At 40.3% G+C, this 13,138-nt stretch overlaps 1 protein-coding gene across 2 annotated transcripts in view; it reads left to right on the top strand.

Moving 5' to 3' along the window:
• The window catches only part of SHISA9 (shisa family member 9), a 337,726-nt gene that overhangs the window by 16,297 nt on the left and 308,291 nt on the right, over nt 1-13,138 (top strand). The gene's annotated exons all lie outside the window — the stretch shown is intronic.

The raw sequence follows: 13,138 nt of genomic DNA, 5'->3' as shown, positions 1-13,138 counted from the left end.
TTTCAAGTAACCCCCACATTAAAGTGATGTGGAGGGTTTGGTTTAAAATAACAAAAGCCAGACAATTTACAGGATGCATTTAGTTGTGGCTGGAGGTTCCTGAAAACAGAAACAATTCTAGTGTTGCACATTTTTACAGACTGGGTCGTCTTTGCTGAGGCTCCACTAGGAGTTGCCTGGGTGTTTTATTTGCTGAATCATAGTCTTGGACTGTTTGATTGCAAATTCTTATGCTCAATGGGTCGCGGAAGAAGCCTGTGGAATTTGACTTAGGCAATGTGAATTCTCTGATTCTGCCTAGTGATGATTTTTCATGGTTTGGAAATTGTTGCAATGTGTTAGTAAAGTCAATGTTTGCACGGTTGAAAAATAGGCCACCAAGCAGAATGTCTTAGGTTTAAGTATATTAAATAATTTAACATGATTAGTGAACTGGATCACAAAATGGTATGAGAAATAGCAACATTTTAGAGAAAAATACACCAGCAAATGGAAGTTTTATGACCAAATCCCATAGCCCCCAAAGATATGGTAAATGGCATCAATTCTGGCATGGCAACTGCTGTGTCTGATTTCTGGCTTTAATGGAAGTAAGCACATTTTCTTTCAGTAGGCACCGGGAAATGAGTTGAACCTAGTCGTGTGCGTGGGTCCTAAACATCATATATAAATGAACATGATCACAGAGCAGAGAAATTGAAAGGGTGTCGAGTCCTTGGCTATAAAAGGTGATTGCTAACAGATTTTTCCCTTGAAGTTCCAATCTCTAGGATGATTTTGAATCAGCACTCAAATGAAATAACAAACTCACTGAAGTCACTTAAGTTTCATCATTCCATCAGGTGGGCGGGAAGCGTTTTCATTGAAAGTTGTACTGAAAAGGGATTACTGCTCAGAGATGCGTGTCCAGGGACGGAAGTCTCTTGTGCCAGGCCAGTTTGGTTTATTTATGATTCTTGCATTTGGTCTATATTTGTGCCTAAGTAATCAGTGACCTTTTTCATCAAGGGAGAAAGTGTCTTGTACTAGTCTACTGGGTAACACTAGACTAGAGAATTCCTGGGAAGCTACAGGGGAGAATTCCAGGGGTCATGCTACAAACACTGCATTCTTACAAGAACTGCCGCAGATGTTAATTTTTTATAATCCTTCCAGGTTGATCCAGTTCTTCTTTCCTAGCATTGTTGGGAATATCTGAATAACAAAAATAAGAAGCATGTGACCTTTTCACTGGTTTATATTAATAAACTTAATATATATAACACATTAATTCAGTAGCTGACAGTAATAATAGATTTCCTTGTTTATCTTTTTATTGATTTACAGGAGCTACTTACATATTATAGATACAGAAAAACATTTGTATGTTCAGATGAACAGACGATGTGAGGAGTTCATTGAGAGAACAGGATGAGATGACTGATATTAATCAGTTAAGGGTTTAAGAAACCAAGCAGTCATCAGAGAACATTTTGATTGATAGCGAAGTAGAAGGGAAGGTATCCAGTCTGAAGAATGGAAAATTAGATCAGCCCTTTGTGCCAGAACCAGAATGCATCCATTTAATATAAAACCCTTTCCTGGACATTACGGGATCTACAATGATTTTCCATTACACAAATTGGAAAGAATGATGCATCTCTCTGTGAAACACCAAGAAGGGCACGTCATGCTATTTTCAGTTTGTTCTTCACTGAACATCCAAGTTGCTAGATTTGACTGGGATTCACTAGTCTCAAGTTAAATGTCATTTTCATGTCTATTCAATCACCCACTCGACATTGCTTTAAGAGAATACTAATCTCCATCAATTTCTTTCTTCTTTTCTTAATATTAACCTTAGGTCTCTTTCTATTCTTTCCCTTAAGTTTTAGTCAAATGGTAAGATAATCAATAGCCAGTGTAGAGATCTGGATGTTTAAAAGGAGCGCCGTGGAGAGGGACTTGGGTGAAGGCGAACAGGGAGGAAAGAGAACATTTTTGTCAATCTTTCTACATTAATTTTCTGGGGTTGATTTTTCCTGTGATATGTTGGACTTCCCTTTTTATCTAAAGATGGATTTTTCTTCAGCGGATGCTGTTCATGTTCTTTCCAGGCATTCAGTGATATTGCCTAAAAATATTTAGTCTGATAATCAAAAGGGCCTCAACCTCTTTGATTAGCAGGATGTAGTTTCCTGTGAGATGGTGATTTTCTGCAAATGCTCCTCGGCTTCTATATAATTATCATTTGTTTTTGAAGGCACATTTTGTCCTTAAGTGCTATGAACATACCCTGCCTCCCCCACCCCGACTTTCCTGGTTGCCAGTGACACCCCTCTTCGCCTTTGGGGGTGCAGGCTGCATGTAGGTTCCATTTGGTCTTCTTAAGGATGGAAGATGGGAGTGAGGGGCCGTGGCTACAGCCTGGATCAATGTTTCTCAACTCATTTGTGTTCACAGCACATTTTTTGAAATACAGTTTTTGTTCCAAGTCGTGGGGTAGGGGGAGGGGGGAGGGATAGCATTAGCAGATATACCTAATGTAGATGACGAGTTAATGGGTGCAGCACACCAACATGGCACGTGTATACATATGTAACAAACCTGCACGTTGTGCCCATGTATCTTAGAACTTAAAGTATAATAATAATAAAAAAAGAAATACGGTTTTTGTTTTGGAGTACTTTTAAAAATACTTACAGCAGAAAGGTTGCAAAGATAGTACCCAGAAAAATGAATAAGACCTACTTTTTGATAGCACAACAGGGTGACTATAGTCAATAGTAACTTAACTGTAAGTTTTAAAGTAACTTAAAGAGTCTTATTGGATTGTTTGTAACTGAAAGAATAGATGCTTGAGGGGATGGACACCCCATTCTTCATGATGTGCTTATTTCTTTTTTTTTTTTTTTTTTTTTTTTTTGAGACGGAGTCTCGCTCTGTCGCCCAGGCTGGAGTGCAGTGGCCGGATCTCAGCTCACTGCAAGCTCCGCCTCCCGGGTTCACGCCATTCTCCTGCCTCAGCCTCCCGAGTAGCTGGGACCACAGGCGCCCGCCACCTCGCCCGGCTAATTTTTTGTATTTTTTTAGTAGAGACGGGGTTTCACTGTGTTAGCCAGCATGGTCTCGATCTCCTGACCTCGTGATCCGCCCATCTCGGCCTCCCAAAGTGCTGGGATTACAGGCTTGAGCCACCGCGCCCGGCCGATGTGCTTATTTCACATTGCATGACTGTATCCAAGCATCTCATGTACCCTACAAATATATACACCTGCTATGTACCAGCAAACAACAACAACAACAAAAGATAGTACACAGAGTTCTATATACTCCTCACCCACTTTCCCCAGCATCAACAATTGACATCACCAAGGTACCTTTGTCAAAACTAAGAAATCAACATGAGTACATTCCTTTTAGCTAAACTGTAGACATTGTTTGGATTCTGCTAGTTTCTTCACTAATATTCCTTTTCTGTTTCCTAGAGTCCCATCCAGGATACCACGTTGTCTTTAGTAGAGCACACTTTGATCGTAGAATTTTGGTTGTGCGGTATCGCATAGTGATGTGGTAAAGACAGAAAACAACACTAAACAAGGCAGAAGCAATTACAAAGCCTTTACTGCCACAGTGTGAAATGTGTTTTCCTAGTGTCCATAAAACATCTACATGAAATTACTCTCTTTGGGTCAGTGTTGGAATGGAACCAGTTGTTGGTCTGACTGTGCTCTTGTACATGTTCACAGGACAAAAACTTTCATATCCCACACACCCTTACAACCCCTCTTTGAAACCGGGTTATGCTATACAATAAATCCTGATGTTACATGATTTATTTTACAGCATAACCTGAGCAAGTGGGGAGAAATGATGACTTGATGTTTTAGAACACAAAATCCGTCAGAAAGAGTAGGCTCCTATTCCAGCCAATCACACCCTGACTCTCCTAGGACAGTTACCAAATAGATTTACAAGGAACCCCAAAGCAGACCTACGGCTTAGTTTCTGAAGACGCTGTATAGCTCATATCTAGGACCATTTATGAGTCCATATTTACTGAGGCACTTGGGATGTCCTATATTTAACTTTTGAAAATATTCCCAAGTATTTTAACATATTTGGGAGATTGAGCATGGCTCAGACCTGTAGTCTCAGTGCTTTAGGAGACAAAGGCAGGAGGATTGTTTGAGGTCGGGAGTTCGAGACAAGCCTGGGCAATAAGGTGAGACCCTGTCTCTACAAACTAAAAATAATTTAAAAAGTAACTGGGCATGGTAGTTCACACCTGTAGTGCCAGCTAGTTGGGAGGCTGAGGTGGGAGACTGAACCCAGGAGGTCAAGGCTGCAGTGAGCTATGATCACACCACTGTACTGTAGCCTGGGTGACAGAGTGAGACTCTGTCTCTATAAAAAAAAAAAAAAAAATCTGGGGATATTTCCTAGCCAGGCCCGGCAAAATGATAAGTATAGATCCAGGCATGTATAACAGTAAAAAATATGTAAGATAGTGTAGTATCAGCAGTGACTTATACAGATAACATTATAAAACTCGAAAACATGGATTCCTCAAAACCTTATTAGGTTGACACTATTGTTTTTGCCATCATAAGGATGGGGAAACTGAGGCTCAGAGCTGTTAGGTGGCTTGTCTAAAGTTTATATGGCTACTTAGTGGTGACACTGGGATTTAAACTGAGCCAGTCAGGGTCCCAAGGTCTGTGATTATAACCATTACACTCTATTGCCTTTTCTTGTGGTACAGGTGTTTGCAGTGTGGGTGAGTCTTCCTCTGGGAGTGGAAACTGTTGAAAGATATGCTAAGTAAATGGAAATATTCATTGGCATTTTAGGAAAGAGAGCTGTTTCCAAAATATACATCCAATTTACAGCCTTACTAACTACTAACATTTATTGAGCAAGGTGCTACATGCTTTTAATGTATTAGCTCATTTAATTCTCAATCAACCCTCAAAGAGCCAAGTTCTATTCTGTCCCAGGGCCTCTGTACCTGTTGTGCTTCATGCCTACAGCACACTGCTCCAGGCCTCTGTGTGTCTGATCTTTCCTCTTTCACCTCATACCCCGATGGCTACCTTATTAGAGAGGACTTCACTGTCTACCTCTGTCCCTCAAGTCACCCATTGTTTCCCATTTCCCCATTCTTTTCTTTTTGAGATGGAGTCTTGCTCTGTTACCCAGGCTGGAGTGCAGTGGCACGATCCTGGTTCATTGCAACCTCTGCCTCCCAGATTCAAGCGATTCTCCTGCCTCAGCCTCCTAAGTAGCTGGGATTACAGGTGCATGCCACCACACCCGGTTGATTTTTGTATTTTTAATAGAGATGGGGTGTCACCATGTTGGCCAGGCTGGTGTTGAACTCCTGACCTCAGGTGATCCACCCACCTTAGCCTCTCAAAGTGTTGGGATTACAGGTGTGAGCCACTGCACCTGGCCCCCATTTTCTTTATAGCATTTTGTTCTCTCTGAAGTTGTCTCACTCATTATTTTATTTATGCCTCTTCTACTACAATGTAAGCTGCAGGGGAGAAAATGCTTTGTATTGTCACAACTGTACTGCCCCTGCCCCACCAGGAACTGGGCTGACTCGTGGCAGCAGCTCTATACATTTTATTTTTTAGTTTTGTAGAAATGGGTCTCATTATGTTGCCCAGGCTGGTCTTGAACTCCTGACCTCAGGTGATCCTCTTGCCTCAGCCTCCCAAGTAGCTCTATACATTTCTGTCCAATGAATAAAAAAGCCTATGGAAAATATTCCCATTTGATGAATGAGACAATTGAGATTGGTGGAAATTAAAGAACTAATCTACCATGATGACTGCGGTTTGCTTCATACATACTCCATATAAAATTGTGGGAGATGGGGCCAGGTGCACTGGCTCACACGTGTAATCCCAGCACTTTGGGAGGCCAAGGTGGCAGATCACTTGAGGCCATGAGTTTGAGACCAGTCTGGCCAACGTGGTGAAACTCTGTCCCTACAAAAACACAAAAATTAGCTTGGTGTGGTGGTGCATGCCTGTAATCCCAGCTACTCAAGAGGCCAAGGCATGAGAATCACTTGAACCTGGGAGGCAGAGGCTGCAGTGAGCTGAGGTCATGCCACTGCACTCCAGCCTGTGTGACAGAGCAAGACTCTGTCTCAAAAAAAAAAAAAAAAAAAAAGAAAAAAGAAAAAAAGAGAAAGAAAGAAATTTTGAGAGATGGTAATGAAACAGAGTTGGAAAAATATTGAGAGTTATTGTAGCTGGTTGACCAAATCCATGGGAGTTTGTTATTCTATTCCATGTTTGTGCCTTTTTGAAAATATATATAATAAAATATTAAAAATTAGAGGAAAATTAGCTGGGCATGGTGGTGGGTGCCTGCAGAGGATCAGGTGAATAAAGCAATTCAAGAACATATCTAAAAGAGACAATCTTCAAGTGGTAATCTGGGGTATTCAGCTAGCCCTGTTACTAATATTAAAATTACAAGGATTGGCCAGGCACGGTGGCTCACACCTGTAATCCCAGCAGTTTGAGAGGCTGAGGCAGGCGGAACACGAGGTCAAGAGATCGAGACCATCCTGGCTAACATGGTGAAACCCTGTCTCTACTAAAAATACAAAAAAATTAGCCAGGCGTGGTGGCGGGCACCTGTAGTCCCAGCTACTCGGGAGGCTGAGGCAGGAGAATGGCGTGAACCCGGGAGGTGGAGCTTGCAGTGAGCCAAATTGTACCACTGCACTCCAGACTGGGCAACAGAGCGAGACTCCGTCTTAAAAAAAAAAAATTAGAGGAGTTGTCAGTGACATCATAGTTAATAAATGGAGGATCCAGGATTCAAACCCAGGCCTCTCGGACTCCACAGCCTGCACATGCTTTGTCTCACAGTGAATATTTGAGTCTCAGGAGGGGTAGGGATCAGGACTGTCTCAGGAACTTCAGGAGGTAGAGTGGGAAAAGTGTCTTTTCTTAGTCCAAACTATCCAGAGAGAGAGAGAATATGAATGGTTTCCAGCCAGTCAATGGTGTGGCTTTCCCTGGATCAGTGGTCTGACCCCGCTTCCATCAGTGGAGTGGGGTGGCGTGCATTTTAGGATTATTCCTTAGCATGGTAGTGGAGCAGGTTCTCCAAGAAAGATGTGCATGAGGAGGGAAAGGGGAGGTAGATGCCTGTTTGAATCTTCCTTGGGGGTGGGCAGGGATGCATTTGCTTTATTCATCCCTGTATTGCCAATGCCTACACAATACGCCATATTCAATAGATAGTTATTGAATGAATGAATACATGAATGACTCTTTAGCACAAGCTTGATAAAAAGCCCAGTGAAACTCTAGGACTCTTAGCATTTTGAGTTTTGAGAGAACTTGACGAATTCCAACTCATGTGAAGGCTTGACTCTCTTCTATGAAGTCATAGCCACCAATGTTCTTATTCCTGAAACTTAGTTCTTTTTCACAGTTGAGCAGACTAGTTGTTCTATCTGAAGATCTATGATTCTAATGGTTTTGGCATATGGGTTAGTAAATTAAGTACTTACTAAGAGTTAGGGGATGCTCTATACTGGACTAGCTAAAATATGTCTGTAGGTTCAGCATGGTAGCCCGAAATGAGTTTGATTGTTTTAGATCAAGAAATTGGTTTTTCTCTTGAGGTATGGTATTCAGTGGTACAGATGGATCTCTGACATTGAACATGGCTTTGAGGGAGTGCAGCGAAGAAGTCGGGGACATGGACTTGAAGGGTAGACAACCGAGATTGGGTATTTGCTGTGTACTTGTTCACTGTGCAATCTTGGAAAAATTAATCAAATTCTCTGAGCCTCAGTTTCCCATTCTATAAAAGGAGTAAAACAATATCTACCTTACAGGGTTGTTGTGAGGATTAATGAGCACATGTAAAGAACTTAGCACAGTGCCTGGTCACATAAATATTGGTTGTTACTAATGTTGTTTGTGGAATGAGTGACTTGGTGCTAAAGTTGGCTGTTCATTAGGGGCCAATGATACAAATCAACGTGAATTCATTGTGTAGTTGTCTTCACAGTGAAAATGTTTTCACTCTGCGTGCCAGTTGATAACACCGTGTGTGTGTGTGTGTGTGTGTGCATGGGTGTGTTTGTTATTACTAATGTTTCGATGCAGATGAGAAATGAAGAAACCGTCAATTCCTTCCCAAGGAAATAGCTTGGATGGAGCAGCTGTCCTATTCTTCACCATTTGTTCCTGTCTTATGCTTTTCTTCTCTTTCCATTTAAAACACATGAGCTTTTGTTCTGTTAGGAATTATTGATTATTTTGTTTACACTGGCAGACCAGGCCAGTAAGAATCTGTATGGCCCCCAGCATGTCTTATATTTGCACCCAGAAAATGAGATTGCATGTGTGTATTTATGTGTGTGTGTGTGTGTGTATGTGTGTGTGTGTACAAGCAACAGAGAAAGAGAACCCTTAAGGGGAAAAAAATCACTTCGTGTAAATTGTCTCCTGGGCTCTTTTCAAAAATTGCTACTAATGCTGGCCACATGGCATAGCCTAATTAGATTTGCATTGCCTTTCCCAAGTGCTTCCAACCAGCTGTAGGACTATTTGTAAAGAAAGTCTAAGTGCTCAACACAGTGTCTGGTTTAGTTTAAAAGATGCCAAGTTCTATTCCTTCCATACCAGGGAAAGCTTATCCTTGGACATATTTCTTTTGGTAGAGCACTTCTATTTGAATATCTGGATTAAGTGATAGGACACACCTAATATAGCATTGATACTTAGTGTGGATTTAAAGGAGTAATAAATAAAAGAATTACTTTTTTCTGCACTTATCACATGCATGCATTTTTTTTTGTATTATTATTATTTTTAGTGGAGATGGGGTCTCGCTATGATGGCCAGGCTGGTCTCAAAATCTTGACCTCAGATGATCCACCTGCTTCGGCCTCCCAGAGTGCTGGGATTACAGGCATGAGCCACCATGCCTGGCCTACAGTTTGCTTCTCATAACATCTTCATAAAATAATTGAAATGTGTATTGCACTCACATATTGTAGATGAAGAAACTGTGACTCAGAGAGTTTAAGTAACCTGCCCAAGGTCACAGAGATATTTGCTGAGTAATTCAAACCACGGACATGAATTTATGTCTACCTGGCTTTAAACCTTGTACTCTATTTATGACCTTTCTCATGCCTTTCTAAAGAACCTATACTGGGCGATATATACCAGATTATGCCTCCTTTTCTGTTTGTTTTCCTTATTTGTTGATTCCTGCTGGGAACTGCAGTATTAGACTACACTCACCTTTGAAAATGGACCAACTGAGATAAAGTCACCATTTCTGTCCTGGAGGACTCAGATTTTAGTTAATTTTTAGATTTCCTGTAATTAATATTTCTATTCAATCAACATTCAACTGATATTTATTAAAATCCTGCTATGTGTCAGTCAATATGCCAGGAATTGGAGGTACAAGGATGAATTAGACATAAATAGGACATATCTTCTTGGAGCTTATAGTACAGTGGGAGAAATGGAAAAGTAATCATGTAATTGCAAACTAGCATGGTGGGAGTAAGTTCAGGGTGCCAGGGAGCTAGAAGGAGGCCTCCACAAAACATCTGCCTAGCAACATAAATAGTGCCTGGTAACACTCGGGCTAGAAGGGAGGGAAAAGATACTAGGACCGCCTTTCCTGAGAAATAGATATTTTGCGTTGAAAGAAAAATACTTCCTATCAACTTGCTAAGAATCAGAGTGAAGAAAAGCAGAAAACTTTCATGGACTGATTTTGCCCACCTTTGACTGAGGGGAGGACCATTTGTCTTAGACTATAGATCTTTCTTGCAGGTCTGATGAATTTTGTACAAATTGTATACAGGGAGAAGAGGAGTTTGTTCTGCAAGGATCATACTGCTTTTGGTTGGAAAATAAGAATGCCAGGTTGGCCATGGGAGCACCAAAATTTCAGGATCAGCTCTTAGGAGCTGAATACAGATTTTTGTCAGTCAGCCTGCTGTTCCTTGAATAGATTAGTGTTGAATTTTTTTCTTGTTTTAACAATAACAGCCAATATAAAATTAAGTAACATTACTAATACTGTAATACATATATTAAAATAATTTATAATAAGGTTTTACGAAACTGCCAAAAAGAAAAATCCCAATAAACATTCTCAATAAAGTTAATTACAAGGTGAAAAGGAAATCCCATTACATTAGTCTGAGAATGCAGTTAATGAAACTAAGTGTAATCATAATGTGAATATTTCATTAAATGGAGACTTAAACTCATTACTTTAGGTATTAGGTCTGGAGTTGTGTGCTCACACCAAGACTGCCAATCTCAAAGCATAGCTGTTTTGTACTTATTTATTTATCTAGTGACAGGGTCTTGCTCTGCCGCCTAGGCTGGAGTGCAGTGGTGAGATCACAGCTCACTGCAGTGTCACCCTCCCGGGTTCACGTGATCCTCCCACCTCAGCCTCTCAAGTAGCTGGGGCCACAGGCACGTGCCATCGTGTCAGCTAATTTATTTTTTATTATTTATTTATTATTATTATTTTTTGTAGAGACAGAGTGTTGCTATGTTGCCTAGGCTGATCTTGAGCTCCTGGGCTCAAGCAATCCTCTTGCATTGGCCTCCCAAAGTGTTGGGATTACAGGTGTGAACTACCATGACTGCCTGTTTTTTACTTATTTAGAGCCAAATCTTTGGCCACAAAGGGACATGGGTTCACAACCCCATAGATCTGTCCACGGTGCTGAATCACACTATGGAGGGAGTTATCCAGTTCAAACCACCCAGCCAGAAAAGTCTATCTTGTCACATTTTGGAGGTGGAGGGAGCTTTAGGTACCATCTTGCTTTTGGTATACCACACTTCTGGTTTCAAAGATGATTAAAAGTTAAAAAAAAAAAAAGTAGAAGAATTGGAGACCAGCATAGTGTGCTGACTTTTCGATTTTGCCATAAAAGAAAATTAAATAAAAAGAAACTACTTAAAAACATTTCACAAAAGATAAGGACATTTTAACATCAAACAATTTAGATTAGAAGTAGTTCTCAAAATAAAAGACAACACTTAAATTAGATGAAGTTAGCCTCATGAAAAACTAATTCCACTGTCCTTATTTTTTCTTCTTCTTATTTTTTTTGCCCCTAATCAGTTGGAAATGAGAACATGGATTTGCATTTTTGGTTCTTTTCTTAATGAATGAGTATTTATTGAGTACCTACTAAATACTGGGCACTGGAACTTGTTAGGGGTACAGAGGTTGGCAATGTGTGTGTGTGTGTATGACTTTATAGGCCTTATAATCAGACCATTCTTTGCATTTTAAAAATAATGACACTGAGGCCCAGGAAAAAGCATGAGTTTCACTGAAGGTATACAACCATTAAACTTGTCTGGTTAATACTGTTTTAAAAATAATCATTGAATATTTGGGACACAATTACTGATCACACATACATGTTAGCTTTTCAGTTCTCCAAGACGGACATGAGGATGTGAACAAAAGGGATAAACTTCATTGCTATTGGTGTAGAACTTCTCTAGTTTTGATGCCTCACCTATTTTCCAAAGGAAGCCCTTTGAAATATTCAGACATTCTTGACATTTTAACAAAATATTGAATTGCTTACAGCCCATGAATTGGAAGCTGTGCAAGGGCAGCATGTGGTATTTACTTTCCTTTATTGAATAGCAACAAGGAATGGAGGAAGCTCCTCATTCTGCAGAGGAATTATTTTTAAAAAATTTAGTGCATATATCAAAGTCAAAGAAGGTCATCAGTCAAACAATTCTTTGATAATAACTGACGAAGAAGTTGCATAAGCCTATCAAAAAAAAAAACTGTTCCTTATGAACATTTTGGTTCTGCTAATTAGCTTAGAAGTGGCTAAGTTCAGATACTGGTACTATTCTTTAAAAACATGTTTTAATGAACAGGTACTTCTCAAAAGAAGACATACATGTGGCCAACAAACAGAAAAAGTGCAACATCCCTCATCATTAGAGAAATACAAATCAAAGCCACAATGAGATACCATCTCACACCAGTCAGAATGGCTACTATTAAGTCAAAGAACAACAGATACTGGCGAGCTTGTGGAGAAAAAGGAATGATTTTACACTGTTGGTGAGAGTGTAAATTAGTTCAACTATTGTGGGAGACAGTGTGGTGAGTCCTCAAAGATCTAGAAGCAGAAATACCATTTGACCCAGTAATCTTATTACTAGGTATACACCAAAGGAATATAAATCATTCTATTATAAAGATACATGCACACATATGTTCATTGCAGCAATATTCACAATAGCAAAGACTTAGAATTAATCTAAATGCCCATCAATGAAAGACTGGATAAAGAAAATGTGGCACAGATATACCATGGAATACTATGCAGCTATGAAAATAAACGAGATCATGTCCTTTGCAGGGACATGGATGGAGCTGGAAGCCATTATCCTCAGCAAACCAATGCAGGAACAGGAAAGCAAACACCGCATGTTCTTACTTATAAGTGGGAGCTGAATGATGAGACTACATGGACACAGGGAAACTATACACACTGGGGCCTGTTGGGGGTTGGGAGGAGGGAGATAATCAGGAAGAATAGCTATGGATGCTGGGCTTAATACCCAGGTGATAGGATAATCTGTGCAGCAAACCACCACGGCACAGGTTTATATATGTAAAAAAAACCCTGCACATCCTGGACACGTACCCCTCCACTTAAAATAAAAGTTGAAGGGAAAAAAACAAGTTTTAAATGTCCCAGAATTGCTTCCACTTCAGCGGTTTTACATACACTCTTCCCTCTGCCTGCAACAAGCTTCCCCCAGATCTTTGCAATGCTGGCTCCTTATTGTTTAGGTCTTGGGTAAACTGTTATCTTTTGGGGGGACCTTCCCTACAGAAAATAGCCCAGCCCATGTAAAGATCTCCTCATCATCCCTCTCTATTAGGTCACTGTTTTATTTTCATCTTAGTTCATATACTACCTAAATTCATCTTGTCTACTTGCTCCTTTCACATTTTCCCCACAAATTGTTAGGCTCCAGGAGACCAAGAACCTTCCTCTTACTCCCTACTGTATTCCCAGTGCCTAGAACTGTGCCGGTCACACAGGAAGTGCTCTATAAACTTTTTTCAGATGGAA

This window comes from Papio anubis, chromosome 18 (genome assembly GCF_008728515.1).
Source record: "Papio anubis isolate 15944 chromosome 18, Panubis1.0, whole genome shotgun sequence".
Taxonomy (NCBI): domain Eukaryota; kingdom Metazoa; phylum Chordata; class Mammalia; order Primates; family Cercopithecidae; genus Papio; species Papio anubis.
This window is presented reverse-complemented; position numbering and strand designations above follow the sequence as displayed.